This window comes from Dermacentor albipictus, chromosome 2, assembly GCF_038994185.2.
Source record: "Dermacentor albipictus isolate Rhodes 1998 colony chromosome 2, USDA_Dalb.pri_finalv2, whole genome shotgun sequence".
Lineage (NCBI taxonomy): Eukaryota > Metazoa > Arthropoda > Arachnida > Ixodida > Ixodidae > Dermacentor > Dermacentor albipictus.
The window spans coordinates 120,935,623-120,951,607 of NC_091822.1; the positions used below are offsets into that span (position 1 = coordinate 120,935,623).

Sequence of the window (15,985 nt, forward strand, 5' to 3'; positions counted from 1 at the left end):
AAGCAACTTTGGTACCCGTTCACAACATGCACAGATTCCACTAACATGGCTACACAGATGGTTCGTTAAAACCCAACAGCTCTGCAGCTCAAGTCATCATCCAGGAATAACCTCAAGAAATTAAATTGAAAACTTCATGTGTGACCACATCGACGAGTGCAGAACCGGCACTCATTGCTGCAATTGATTTCATTACTCAGGAGCCACCGCAACAACGTGCAGTCTTCAGTGACTCCAATGCCTCCCTTCTGTACATACAAAGCCCAATGTGCCATGGAACCAATGAACTAGTGGCCTCGGAAATTCCAAAGATATATCAGCGAAGCCATGCGAAGGGACACAACATAATCTTTCGAGGCTTCCAGGACATTGCCGCATCAGCAGCAATGACCACGCTGACGAAGCTGCCCGATCTGCACATGAAAGTAGTCAACGTGTCTTGATTGGGCTTTCGTGAACAGACTCTGTGGCTGGGCGGCGATTGACGTCACGTAAATTTACTTTGCCCCGGTGGGACTGGAACGCTTTCACCATGTGTCGTTTGCGTTCCTTGTCTCCGGACGTTCGGATGCACCTAGCACCTGGGTTACCACGACGTGAACAGACCATGCTGTACCGTCTGTGGCGAGGCGTCGGATTTACGAACTCATATGCCTTCCTTATTGGAATGGCCAACAGTCCCACGTGTGACACATGCAATAGAGGTTAGATGCTGGCACACATTATCTGTGTCTGCCCGCGCTGCTGTGCCGAGGGGCAAGTGATGTGGAGAGTGATGAACCAGTTGGACAATCGTCCACTATCAGAGCTAAAAGCTTTAGGTCTGTGCTTCCAAAAAACACCCACGCTGAAGCCCTTACCGGCGTTACTAAGGTTTCTTCGGTCTACGGGCCTTCATTAAAGACTTCAAGAACGCCTCCTCCCCCACCGCTCTGTAGTGTACGCGGTTTGTTCGTGCTCGTCTCTCTTTCTCTCTGTCCTCCCTTCCACTCTCTTGCTCTTGTTATCCCCCTTAACCCTTCCTCCCGTGCAGGGTAGCCAACGGGAACAACCTCTGCTTAACCTCCCTGCCTTTCTATGCACCCTTTTCTCTCCCTCTCTCTAAAAGAAGGATTTAGGGTCTCCGTGCAAAGCGTGTATATTACTATAAGGTTTTAGAAAATCTGAGGACACCAAAGAATTTCTTATGAGTTTTGAATGCAAAAGCATTACAGTTCAACGACGCTGAGAGGTCTTTCGAGTTTTGCGCTGGGAGTAATGTACCATAAAGGTACGTGCTGCCCGAGACAGCAAGCATCAGCTTGCGGTGCCAACGCCGTTGCCCATCGAACGAGCCGTCGCGGCGATGCCCTCTCCCCTCAGGCAACACGTGACGGGCTCCTGCAGTAGCAGGTGTTCCGTTTCGCCCTCTCTGCCAAGCCTCCTAGAAGCAAAAGGCCTGGGCACTTCGATCCAGGACGTTATGCTACCTTACCCGATATCCATAGAATCTAATGGGCATGCTCTCGAGTAAGGCGGGGTGATTTTGACGTCACTGCTTTCGTCGCGCTGAGCTTGAGAGTGGAAATTTTAGTCCAAGCAGCGTGGTGTCATAAAGCAGAGTGCGCAGGTCTGCTATCTAGGAGACGTTGGCTTGGCTTCATCGAGATGCGTTCGTGCCGAGAGGGAAGCCAGGGTGACATGGCGTCGCGGCGATGCCCTCTCCCCGCACGCAACACCTAGAGCGCTAGCGCGGCAGGGTTAGACGATTATCACTCCTGGAGTCGCTGAGCTGAACTGTTCCTTTCCTTCAATTTCCGTAAATGAAATGCTTTCTGTATAATTGCTTACTGCTTGCGCCCAGCTTGCGTGTTTGATAATAAAAACATATTTTGTAGTTCTAATAACATAACAAATGATGTTACTTACTATTTTTTTACTAGCGTACTATTATTTTCACTTTCATTACTAACGTAAAAGTAAAACGCGCTGATACGTTTTGCAGGACAGTCTTTAGTTTTTCACATTTGGTGGCAAATACCTTGGCGCCATTTTTTCCAGCACTCCTTTCTTATCACCTGTTATCGTGCCTCATGGATAAACGACATTGTTAGAAAAAAAAAACATGGCGCGCCTACCAAATGGTCGTGTAATTGCGAAGCTGCGACCGTGGTTGACGCCTATTTCCGTCGCCGTCCTTGTGTCGTTGGCCAAGTTAAATCAAACCATTCTTGAAAAATATATATGTAGTTCTTAACTGCTCTAGCTTGTAATGCACAAAAGAGTCTTCATCTTCAACAGTGTAGAATCTGTAGAAAATTTAGGAGAATGCTTAAGCATCGCCTTTAAGAGGAAGCTTTAGCTCGGGCCCAACTCCGACGCGGCCTATTCAAATACATGTAAAACGCAAAAACCTTTTTCTGAGATAACCCCTGGACCAATTTTAATGAAATTTTTTTGAATTTGATAGAAACAGTTAGGTTCTAGTGACTGTTGGAAGCGGAATTTCGTTTTAGGGCTTGAATTTTGTTAAGGAGATTTCCAAATATTCGACCATCTGAAAAAAATAGAAGCGCAAAGTTTACAAATTCATAGCTCTGCATCAAAAACAGATATCGAGGTTCTGTAAACGGTATCCATTCGATCTTTCAAAGCGGACAAATTTCATATGTCATTTTGCATCTTACGTCAATTTCTTACGTTGGGGACAAGCGTTCTGCAAAAGCTGTATTTCTGTATTATAATTATTTTATATTCATGTGTAACATATCAATTTTGTCCGCTTTAGATGTACTATTAGATGCGATTCACAGAATTGTGTTATCCTTTCTTGTTGTAGAGTTACATAGTGGTAAACTTGATAGTTCTGTTTTTTGAAAATTTTCGATTTTTGCCGATGTTTAATAAAAAATCGCAACCTAACTCAAACATTCAAAACCAGCAGTCACTCGATTTTAAGCTTTTCTTTTAAATGCAACAAACCTCGTCAAATTTGGTGCAGTGGTTACCGAGAAAATCTAATTTTTCTTTTACATGTATTTTGATAGGAGCACCCGAGCTAAAGCTTCCTCTTAAGTATGGAACGCGATAGTATTCAAAAATACGCCTGCTTCTCACGCTTCCCTGGAAATGCAGCTTATGTAACCGTAATCCCGGAAACGCTGGTGGCGAACGCTATCCAGGAGAGCGAGTTTTTTGGTTCTTTAATCAATGGCTTTACAAGGAAACGAGTGTGCCGCACCGCTCCTAAAATGACACCTCAAACTTCCGCTGTAAAAAAAAAGAAGTTTATGTGTTAGTTTCCGGGTAACTGAACTATGTTTTCTCGTATATTCAAATTACAATCCGACGCCTCCATGCCTGTAGGTGTGATAAGCCGACCCACTGCCACAAGAATAGTTTACCGTAACAAGCTACGTTTTCTTCATGTAAACATGCAAGTTTCACTTTCTTTTGTTTTTGTTAGTCTGCTGGCACAAGCGTTACTACGTATACGGATAAGGTGAACATTATATGACCAATTTTAGGCTAAGCATGCAGTAAACCAAATATCCGCGAAACCATGAGAGCGCTTCGCCTCCGAACACGTTGTAGTCACATTGTGATGAACGGAACCGAAAGCGGACAAGCCGTATCTAGTCATGAGTGATTTCATTGCAAACAAGCGCAACGTGGAGGTTTGCACTATAATATCACGGAGAGGTATTTTGCATAGTTTTTCCATCTCTGCCTTTCAAAATCACAGCAGCATTTATGGAATATCTCCGCTCTGCGATTGGTCAAGCGATGCTATTGGATTGCCACCAGAGATATTTTCATGCTCTTCAGCCGTAGAAGGTTGCTGCTACTTCCGAAATGTGTGTTCTCGAAAATAGGAAAAACAAAACGCTGAAGTTTTCTTGGCATGTTCTTTTTCACGATGTTTGATGACTTCTTGATAGTCTAGTCTCCATCGCAGATTACAAAGAACACAATCACCGTGGTAACCTCTTTTAGTTCAGTCACTTGCTGTGAACTTTCAGCATGTATGGGGTGATTTGTTTGGGTGACTCTCGCTGTTTTTTCTCCTTTAATTGGTTTAGTGTCATCTCTAATGGTTTTTCATTTCTGCAACGTCCCTTACTGATTGTTTATTTATTTCACGTTATTTTAGTTTGCATTACAAATATTGTGGCGAAAAACAAGTAATAGACCTCTTAAAGTAAATCAACCCTCAGCAATAATTTTCTTAGTAGCACGTTGTGCTGCGCACGAATAACTTTCAGATAGGCAGCCACCAAGAAATCTGGCATAAAGTGTGACTGAAAACTATACTTCTTTAATCGCTTTCGGGCTATGGCTGCCATGCACTAACGCAGACATAATGAACGCCGACTACGATGGAAGACGCAAACGGACACGAAGAAGCACAAACTACCAACCGGTTTATTGCCAGCTCAAATCTCATAAGGATGCATTGCAGCCTGTACTAAGAATTGGGGAATCAAATCGAACGTTCGTCTTTGATCACGTCCATAATTATAGCATGGCGCGCAATATGCATGTATCAATATCTTACGTACACGTACGTACGTACAATATCAATATCAGTACACGTGGGTAATACGCATTTGTAATTTCGGCGTCGATGAGCGGGGCTGAAGGCATGCTGTCATACTTGACTTCTTTGTCTTCTATCTCCAAGCCCTCTTGTCATTTTTTTTCTTTTTCTCTAGCAACGACTGTTGCCTCGTCAAAGATTTGTGTATCTTGGCACATTCAACAGTGTATGGTCAGGTTGCTGGGCAAAGACTCTTTGCTGGTACGTGTATCGGTGCCCTCTAAGCCTGTCGTTGGGACAACATCCACTCTAGCCCTCGTATCCTTTGGTCTACGTTAGCCAAGCTGAACGTTGTCTCCATGATATGCTTAGAGAACACCATTCACGCGGCAAATGCAGACTGTTGACAACCAGACTGTTTTCGTTATACCACAGCGCGCATTAAATCTCGCCTGTACTGAAGTGCCAAAACTACCGTTGCGAATAGAAGTCTCGAAAACACAATACTGAAATTGTATAACATTAGAGAAAGAGAATGATATATTTAAGGCAGAGGGTTCAACCATGAGCTAGCGCACGTCTCCTGCGCACGTCTCCGGCCATGGCTGCGCATGGCTGCCTGCGCGGCTGAGCCCGTACGCCGTGTGCTCCTTGGAGGTAATCTCACGCGGGCGCAAAATGGTCGAGCCGAGATGGCTGTTGGTTGCATGTGAGCTGTTTCCCGGCGGGTGCTTATCGCCGGAGGTTGTGCAATCTAAACTTTTGCAGGCGGGTCGAGGCGAAAAGCAGCAGAAGTGCTCGCTCCTCTGTGTTTGAGAGAGAGAGAAGGGAAGACGGAAAGGCAGGGAGGTTAACCAGACTGAGTCCAGTTTGCTGCCCTACACGTGGGGAGGGGAATGGGGAGTGAAAGAGGGAGAGAGAGAACTTAGGTGTAGGATGTCTATAGTCGGGCACTCAAGTCTGTTGCCCTCAGGTAGCGAAAAAGCGCTCGAACTGCTTTCTGGGCCAATGAACTGTGAGGCCAGGCTCCCAAGATCTTCGCTTCCGTAAACGGCCTGTCATTCAGTCTATTTAAGGCACACTGGAGAGTCTCACGTTGATTATCGAAGCGAGAACCGTGGCACAGAAGGTGATTGATGGTCTCTTCACACTTGCACTTAGCGTGTTTGAGCTCTTCATCTTGCCGGCGTTGTGACAGCAAGTGTTTGCAATCATTGAGCGGGGTGTGTTGATATTTGCCTGCGTGCGCGTCACACCATGCTTGTTAATTTACTGAATAAGCGAATGTTGGCTGCAAACTAGACAGCTGATAAATCTACGAGCTTTGCTTGCTGTAGTTGTGTAATACTTTGCCGTCAATATCAATGCTTCGCCTTTTAGGTGAAACTGTGACTTCTACAATGAAGCTGGTAATATGGCTAAACACGCTCACAAACGTTATATGCCATCTTTCATGGTTTGGCGAAAGAAAAAACTTCATTGCTCACCAAGTTCATTGTTTACGCGAATGTGGGGAATGTTAAGGCTATATGTATGCAAATTCTAAAGTATGTGTTTCAGTTAGATAAAAATTAATTAACGACTGTTCTGGCCCGTTTAGAGGCGTTATAAAAACGCTTACAAACGTTACTCCATACTCCGGGGAGGTAGATAAACGGAAGAAACGTTATCTTAGTAGGAAATGGGGGCCATTTTGTGTGTCCTGGTTTTAACAGCACAAAATGTAGAAGGGACACGAGACGAGAAGACGACACCAGAAGCGCTGTGGTGTCGTCTTCTCATCTCGTGTCCCTTCTGCGTTTTGCGCTGATAAGACGAGGATGGAAAGCAAACGAGCAGAAGCTGCTATTCTAGCGAAATGCATTATGTATGTGACGCGTACCGATACTTGCAGCATGTATACCTTGATTATTATATTGAAAATTGTTACTGACAACTGGTTTGTATTCCATTTTGATGCCTTATGCGAGGAATGCAATTTCTTTTTCTCAAGCTCCTCGGTGAAGCATGTGAGGCATAGTGTTTATATTTAGTTAAAAAAAAAACATGTTGTGAGTGACTAACATACAATTTTGAAGCAATGTAAGCTATTTAGCGTCTCTGTAGAAACTTACCTAATAAAGCGTTACACAGTGTCATACGGCCGGTATGCGGAATGCTTATCAGAGTCCTAAAGGAAATGTGCAAGACGCCAACTTCAGATTAAGCGAAAATAAGGAAAGTTTAGCGAAACTTTCTCGTTGCCTGCTTAAGTAAAATCAACTATTGCTCAATCTTCATTGATTACCTACTAGGGAGATATCGTGAAACGTAGCTTTCCGAACTCATCACAGATATGCACTGTATTATTTACTGATTAGGTCAGATCGATACTACGTTCGTGGATTTTTTCTAAGGAATTCAACTGGGTTCCTCATCACCGCCTACATGTAGAACTTCCAGCTTTTAATCTTAATGAAAGCATTATAAGTTGGATTCCTAATTTTTTAACCGATAGATCGCAGGCTTTTTGCTTGATAACATTGTTTCTTTACCTACTGCTGTTAGATCTGCAGTTCCACAGGGGTCTGTCTTAGGCCCACTATTATTGCTTCGTCTGCTTATTATTACATTAACGATCTCCCCAATAATACCTCACCGCAAATTCGTCTTTATTCAGATGGCTGTGTCATGTATCGTCAGATTAATGAACCTAGCGGTTCTCTTCTTCTGCAAGCTGATTTTACTACATTATCATCGTGGTGTGACATTCACTTTACGCCGCTTGAAATTATCATTTTCGTATAATATCGACAGTGCTGCCATTGAGTCGGTAAATCAGTTTAAATACCTCGGTGTCATCATGTCAATCAACCTAACATGGAATCGGCACATAAAATGCATCACCAGCAAGGCGAGTAAAACACTAGGACTAATACGTAAAACACCCTACATGGCTACGCCTGACACGAAGCTTCTGGTGCACAACACTCTAGTCAGACCGCAGCTGGAATTTGCCTCTATTATTTGGGTGGGATTGGGTGAAGGAACAAACGCGGGTTAATGACATCTTAGTTGAAATCAAGAAAAAGAAATGGGCATGGGCTGGACATGTAATGAGGAGGGAAGATAACCGATGGTCATTAAGGGTTACGGACTGGATTCCAAGGGAAGGGAAGCGTAGCAGGGGGCGGCAAAAAGTTAGGTGGGCGGATGAGGTTAAGAAGTTTGCAGGGGCGGCATGGCCACAATTAGTACATGACCGGGGTTGTTGGAGAAATATGGGAGAGGCCTTTGCCCTGCAGTGGGCGTAACCAGGCTGATGATGATGATGATTTGGAATCAGCATCAGGCTTACTAAACGCAGCCGCTCAAATCATGACTGAATCACGCGATTCGTTTTATAACAAGCAAATACGCATACAATAGTGTTACATACATTACATATACCTTTAATCTTCAAACACTGCAGCAACGAAGATGCATTTCATTGCTTCATTACTTCTTCAAACTCTACCACAGCACATGCACTTTCCGGCTAGAAGATATTTGCCCTGCTTCATATATCTCCAAATGCACTGATCATTCATTCAAAGTAAACCTATCACATTGCAGGGCTAACTTGTTCAAATTCTCTCCTTTGCTTTTAGCTATTAAACTCCGAAAGACGTTGCGTCTATCAAAAATTTGGATGCCGTTCTTGCAACTGTTATTTATGCATAAACCTGGGCCCTTTTTCATGTTTCTTTATTTTTTGTTATCTGTGAGTGTGCAATAATATTTCCCCCCTTTATGTAATACCCCTGTGGGGTCTTTAAGGCTACTGTAAATAAATGAGAAGATGCTTTCATCCGCCATAAAAGGTTTGTAGCAGGTATATTCAATGTCATCGGTGAATTAAACTAGGTGCCTTGTTCACATCTGACGAAATCAGCTAGCGTGTTATGGGTAATGTCTACGAAAATATTGAAGTGTTTGGGTTCATTGGTGGCCTTTGCGATAAATTGCGTATGTATGTGCTCCGGAGCAGTATCCACTTATATTACGAGCATCGCGAAATTCAGCGCACTGAATTATCTCTGTAATGTTACATTTTGATTATATTCCATACTGGTAAAAAAGAAAGTGCGCCTTGGCTTCTTCTTTAGAATGCCCTTTATTATTTTTTTCTTCACAAAGGTCATACTTCTTTTGGCGCGTAGAACAAAGAGAAGTGTGAGCAGCCTTAATTGGATGGTGCGAAAGAGACTAGAGGTTGGACCTTCTCTGTTGGGGAAGCGCTTAAAGAAATGAGCAGCGTTCCTGCAACTCCGACTTTGAGAATTCACCATGCCTACTAGCTCTCGTGGAGAAGCACTGATCAAAATTGCTTTTTGTGTTCCTATGCAAAAATTTATCCGTAGAAAAGCCTGTGCTTTAGCGTTCGCACACATGCAAGTAGATACGAATGCAGCTTTGCTCATAGCAATGTTTGTATGGTTCATAGTTGCGAGTGCTTCAGAGCGTGTTGTTCATTTGTCGATTCTTTTTTGTGTGACAAATTATTTTTTTGTGTGACATCGAAGCAGTGTGATACTGTTCAACCAAGCATAGCAGCGTTTGAGGAAATTAAGAACAATATCACCGACACAACCGCAGTATGCGCCTTGTGGTGGCACCACAAGGACGAGGACGATGGCGGGCAGCGCGAACTGAGAACTTTTACCGCTTTTGGCATTTTGTTGGGTGGACATTTCAATCAATGAACTGTGGCTAATCCCCCTCGCTGGTGCGATGCGAGCCATGTTCTCAGGCAACGATAACCACGGCAACGTTACCACTTGCGAGGATGACTTGACGTGACACTCAGCTGCTCTTGGCTCAGAGTGACCTTGAAATAAATGTGGACAGGGCCACCTCTCTGCCAACCCTGCAGCTTCATTACTCTGTTAATCCATGTCCAAGCTGCCACGACGAAGGGCTTCTATAAGTTGAGAAGTCAAAGCAGCCTGCGGTAAACATATAGACACACATGCTTATCGTGTGCGCGCCTTTAACTGCTTGGGTATACAGAATTGCCCATTATAACCCGGCGAGAAATCTTCGCATCTTTTTTTTTTCCTTCTTAAGAGACACTAGATCGCTGGGTACGTCATAACATGCCTCACTTACATCTCAAGTGTCACTCGGGGGGCACTGGCTACCTTGAATTGCCAGGATAAGCCGGTCTGTTCCCATAACAAAAAAGCACCACCATTGCCACAATCGCAATTGAACTGCATACATCACAATGTTTCACAAATTACCCTAAAGGATTGCCTCTCTGTTCACCATACGACCAATGCCACCACGCAAGCGCGCTTATATTGTTTGCTTCTCCTGTTCTGATTCTCTCGCTTTCCATAGTTTAAAACTCATCGTAACGAACTTCTTTCAAGGTCACGATTGAGACTACTGTGTGGAAATTGACTACCATGACGCGAGAGAAGCACTGTAGTTTTACACCACAGGAGACAAACAGCAGCCAGTAACAGCATTGGTGGGGACAAAAGATATTAGGCGCATGCGTTTTTCTCAGAAAGGAAATTATAATACAGGAAGGTCAAACGTCGATGATTCTGCTAACGCAAACAATGGCGAAGTGAGACATCAGAATTCCCGCAAATATAAATATACCCGAGAGAAAGGATTTGGTACATTGAAGAGCGGTGCTCCGGTCTTGAAGGTAAATAATTATAATGAAGCGTCGTGAAGTATATATTTCAATAGATTTTGGGTTCGCAAAATCCATACCGTGGAGGTCAGTGTTTCGTTCTGTTGCAAGCAATTATGGGCGTCAATTCTGGTGCACGTGGCACAGTGGCTGAAGGAAATGCTTCCGCTTTCACTCCGTCATGTATTCTCCCCCCCCCCCACCACCCCATCCCACTCTTCAAGTCAGGCCCTTGTTTCTACATAGGCTCCCTTGTGGAGTGTACTGCCGCGGGGTGCCGTCCTTGCCAAGCATGCGCTGAAGTGCTAAGCCGCAGCGTTGGATCGAAATTTATCGAACTGAAGTATCGAAGGAAGAATGTTCAAAGTAAAGCAGAAAAACAATCAGCTTCAGAAGAGGACGTTAAGTTAAACAGACGAATAGAAATAGGAAATAAACTTTTTGCAGCCAAAATGTTGAGCCCGCGAACATTCTCAATTGCGCGTGTCTTCACGAATTTATTTGTTCCCTTCCATCGTTTTTGAAAAGTTCCACATACTACGCTTAGTTCTTCAGTTAACCATGCACTTTTCCTCACTTTAATGTTCACTTTTACATCCTATCTCTTTATTTATCTTTTTCTTCTCTGCTTGTCTTTGTAAAGCACTGAACACGTGGGAGCTTTGAGAAACTTCGTGCCGAATTTTTTCAGCTTTCCAACGACCTAGTTAGATCAGAGTTATTCATCTTGTCAGGCTTCGGCGAAAGTGTACCTCTCGGCAAGCTGGCCACGTATTTCGCAAGAATTATTTTCTTTTTTCATTTCTGTTAGGCTTTCGTTATGGTTCGAAGGAAGCCACAATTTCATCATCACGGATATTGGCCACTCAGATGAATGACCGGGTGATGAGCAATCAATAGAATCAGTCGTAAAGAATTCATACTCCTCAGTTACACTAAAGATATCCTGAGCATATGCTAATATGGGCCTGTGCCGACAAATTGCCCCAAATGTTCATACACTTGAACAGCTCGTAATAAACATTACCGGCCAAACGCGGGCTCTCATTGCAATGACAACCAACGAGCGGAAAAACGTTTGGGTAATCTGGGCCTGTATTCAATAATTATTTTGCACGCTGGAAGTTTTACAAGCACAAGGGCTGACCAGTCATGATGACGATCGTATTAATCGCGAAGGTGACCTTTCAACAAGGAGCGCTTGCCAAACAAGCTTTTTGCGAATACGGTACAGGTTAACAATGTGATAAATGGGGTAGGAAAGAGTGAGTAAATAAAACGGACAGCCTAAAAGGTAAATTAGGCGTTCTTATGCACATTCTGTCAGTCTTCGTTGGACGTTAAATGCGTGTAAGTGCTCCGAGAAAACATTTAACGCGTAGGGTGAAATGGGAGCTGAGATTAGTATAAATTGCCGAGTATTTGTGATAAAGCATGCAGAGGTGATCAGCTCTAAAGGCCTATCGCGATAAGTTCGACACTTACTATCTGTACTTTCCTATCCTATAGTAACTTGTTTCGAATGGATAACTGTATGTTTAACTTTATCATTGTTTCCCAAGAACAACGTAGTATGAGCGCGAATAAGAAAGTATTTCCCCGATATTTTGTAGTCAGATCACGGCTGTAAACGCGAAGTCAATAAATCCATTCTTAGTGGTGGACCTTTCTAGGACCGGTCCGGCCTTATCTGCCGGTATCTCTGCGGCACGGGGCTGCTGTCAGTTATTGAAGATGGCGGCTCTGCTTCACACGTCCACAGCGCACGAGCGACGAAGTGGGATTCGTTTTCTACAGAGCAAGGGATGAACGCGCTTCAATATCCGCAGGGAAATGCAGGCCCCGTATGGGGAAAGGTGCCTAGCTTTGAGAAGTGTAGGTGGTGTTGTGAGTTCGAGAAAGGCCGACATTTGTTCTGCAGTCAGCCGGACGAAATCTACCACGGGGGCATCTCCAATTTAGCACTGCGATGAGACAAATATCTGAATCGGTATGGGGACTATGTGGAAAAATAACGTAAGGTACGTATGCTAGTACGTTATATTTGTAATTACCTGTATATATTTTGGATAATAAAACTAGGGGCAAATACGTTCTCATTCGCGCTGGTACCTTCCTGAAGTTAAAGGACTAGGAATAGTCAGAATCGTTTATTGATGTATGAGAGTTTAGGCGGAAGAACGTGGTCCATGTCGGTCGTTGACGTGATATAATTCTGCTCATGCAAGCGCTTCGGATGAAATCTTAAGCAGAATTATTTTCATTAACTTACGAGGACGTGAGCTCATATAAATTTAGCTATGGGGCGCACAACCACATTGAAGCTCATACAATGACAGTCACTGCTATTTCCCTTGACTTCCAACTATTTTACGAGTTTCAAGCACTGTTCGAACCTGTTAACTTCTTGTTCAGCACTTGAACACATCCTCTAGCCAGTGCACGATAGTAGTTTTTCTAACGAGGCTAGTACGAGCTGTTACACTTGTACGCATTTTTAGTAACGCTCCGATAACGATTACCATGTCGTCGTGCAAGACGCAGGTAACAACCTTTCCGGAGTGCACATGTTGTGATATCTTCTGCGCTCGTCTTAAATCGCAATGCGTTCGTATTTATGCGTTTTAATAGGGTGTCGCGTTCATTTTACCCTCATCGTGGATGTTCAATGCAAAGAAACACAGAATGATCAAATGACGCACTTTGGCTTACTGCATGCGATGGTTATGGAACAATATAGGTGCAGTAATGGCTCAGCTCTAACTTCTCCGTAACCTTCTGAAGCTGACTCAGTGAAATAAACAACCCGCCGCTAAGGCATTAGAATTCTAAAGGGCAATTTGTCAGCTGTGAACGATGAAAGGGACAACATACATGAACGTTACAGAACAAGATAACATAAAGTAATAGCCATCCAATCTCTGCTTGAAAACATCAGGCTGCTAAGAGAGTGGACATAAAGCACTCTCGATCCCGTCGCTGTAAATAGGGGCTCCAGAAAAACTATCTTTTTTTTTCTTTTTCCGAAGTGCAAGCCGTTTGAACCTTTGAGTCTCTTGATACACCGATAACGTTTCTTCCTTCCACACGACTTGGGCCGGCCGGAATCGCTCAGTCTATTTGGAGACACTACTGCGACCTGCGGGCAGCAAAAATAAGAGGAGAACAAACACGAAGCTCTAGCCAAGTAAATAGGAGCTTAGGAAGTGAAAGTCGAGTGATTTCCACGGCAACAACGCCGCAAGGCAGCTCGTAACATAAGCTGGTAACCTTGTTCACACCTGATGACCGAGCGCATAAAGACTGAACGCACCCAAACATCGGCTCCGGTGGCTTCTAGATAACGGAACGTGGAGACATTCTGATCCTGGGTATATCGTTAGTCTGCGAGCTAACGTCGCTCCTTCGCGATTAAAGCCATGGCGAACACATAAGGGCGATAAGCGGAGCTGTGTGCTTCAGGGCGTCCTTTTAAGTATTGTTACTGTAGTGAGCCTTCTAAGCCCATGACCTCACCGCTTGAACGCTTAGATTTTTTTGTTTGTAGGAATCCTTGGTGGGGGATAAGATGTCGCCAACTCGTTTGTTGGGCTTGTTGATGTGTTTGTTTTCGGAAGTATGGCTAGGTCATCTTGTTGGCATTTCCTTAAAAGACATATTTGTCTCTAAACAGAACACATGCAAAATAGAGAAACAATGCCGTATGTGTACGTGTAGTGCGTGCGTGAGTATGTGCGTATGTGCCTTTATGAGGCTGCGTGATTGTATGGGAGAAGTGACGAGCTCTTTAGCAGTGCAAAAACTGGCCTTGGCTCAATGGGTGGTATTTGTACACGGGCCATAAGAGAGTTAATCGGAAACGAATGACCTCACGGAGTGCTAGAATTGTGCCATGTGGCGGAGGGAGACAGAATAAAACTAAACAAAATATATGATTTTAGGGACAAATTGTGTACACAACGCAAAGAACGAAGTTGCTGGGGTTAAGTGGGGCTTTGGTATCTTGAGTTTGTGTAGATGAACAAAGTTTGCGCAGATTTGCCAAGTATTGAAGCATGAGGCGATGACATAGGATTGGTGTTGCCGGAGGTGGTCAGAAAGTTTGGTGTTTGAAGGCTCTCTATAAAGGTTGGTAGAGAATGCCAATAATAATAGAGGAATTAGCAGTATCATGCGGATATAATGCGTGCATATCAGCTGTCTCACTGGCAGAACTGTTCCAAAGGCGATACTGCAAATTAATATAAACTTTTGATTAGGTAACGCTCATAAATGTTTGAAGGCTGCTCATAGCCGCGTGATGATGGTTCCTTGGCACAACGTAAATTCGCAGTCTGGAAGCTAAAATGATATGTGCCGCTAATGTAATGCGCTTATTTACACGCTATCTTGCCTTAGTCTTGTCTTGGACCGCGATCAAGCGTCACTTCTTTCTTTGATGTGTCCTGCAAAGGCTGGATACAGATAATAATAGGCGAATCTTTCATTATACACACAAAGATAGACTGTTTCTGCCGTAATTAGCCAGACGCCTTTAGAACGTGTAGGTATCGTGTACGGGAATCGAATCATTCGCCCACCTATACCGAACCCGTCTAGCGTGTGCGAACGCCAACCCGGACTGCATCGTCCGAAAGTGGTAGCCAGACTCGCGCTTGCTACCTACCAGATCGAGCTTCAAAACAAAGCACAACAGTCGGTATGATGTATCAATTTCTTTCGCTTGATTGTAATATTATTTCTCGCCCACCGCTTGAAACCGCCTAATTCTAGGGATAACATAGCATGAGCTTCGCTCAAATAACTCAGTTGAGCGAAAAGGAGAAAATTGAAATAAAATTGTTGCATTGTCCCCTTCCAGCATGTTATTCTGAGCGGAGTATATTGTAGTGAAAAACCCCTCGTGAAAGTATTTCGTTTTATTTTGACAATCTCACCCAGGCAAACAATAAAAATGGAGAAGAAATGCTTTATAAACTAGTTAAAACACTCAATAATTGTGCTCTCTTACACTTCTCGCTTGCAGATCGAAAGAAAGCTTTGAGAAACAAACTTCTCTTACACTTGGCACTCGCAACGCAAGCTTTTACGCAAAAAACAAAGAGCCGCCGCAGCATAACAAAAGCGAGGGGTTTCCAACGGGACGACAAGCGAAGATAATAGGTTCTAAAACAAACTGCCTTAGATTGGACACGTCGTTACCGGCACGTGTAAGCCCACAATGGCTTGGTAGAGTGCGAGAAAAATGCGAGATGTCCTGCGCTTCACTCTCCCATTTCTTCGCAATGATTCTTCCTGGAGAGGGAATGTTGCACTCTAATAGCTGGCTGGAAATGAGCAACAGCAGCCTCGGGGCCAGTAGCTTACGAGATAGACGAGCGAACGAACTAACGAACGCAAGTTCCAGGACAGGACGCGAGACCAGCGCTGTAAAAGCAGTGTGACACAGCCGCAGTCGAAAGAGAGCGCGAGAAAAAGAACGACAACCTTTGCATTCGTAATGAGAACAAATGGAGCTCGCTCCACGAGGCTGTCTTCCTTCTTTTTTCGGCTGAGAATAGAACCGAGCCCCGCGCAAATCTGCGCTACACGGGCGACACCGAGAGTGCCCTAAATCTCCCTCCTGCTCCTCCACTTCCTCCTTGCACACTGCTTGTCAGCTCTTTGACCCAGCTCGCACATGTGTACATCACGCGCATAGCTCGGGAAATCAAAGCAAAGGTCAATGTTTTTGCACAAAGTTTCCACCTCACCATAGCGGAAACTTCTGTGGACAGCCGGACACACTTGTGAAT

General features: G+C 44.1%; 1 long non-coding RNA gene across 12 annotated transcripts in view; it reads right to left on the bottom strand.

Annotated features, from left to right (window-relative positions):
• LOC135914706 (uncharacterized) overlaps nt 1–15,985 on the bottom strand; it is a 137,256-nt gene that overhangs the window by 19,625 nt on the left and 101,646 nt on the right. Inside the window, exon 6 of one of the 12 annotated variants that reach the window (XR_011512134.1) lies at nt 9,186–9,486. The exons of the other annotated variants lie outside the window; for them this stretch is intronic. This is a non-coding gene — a long non-coding RNA (uncharacterized lncRNA). Of the gene's footprint in view, nt 1–9,185; nt 9,487–15,985 lie in introns of those variants that run through there. 12 annotated transcript variants of the gene reach the window in all.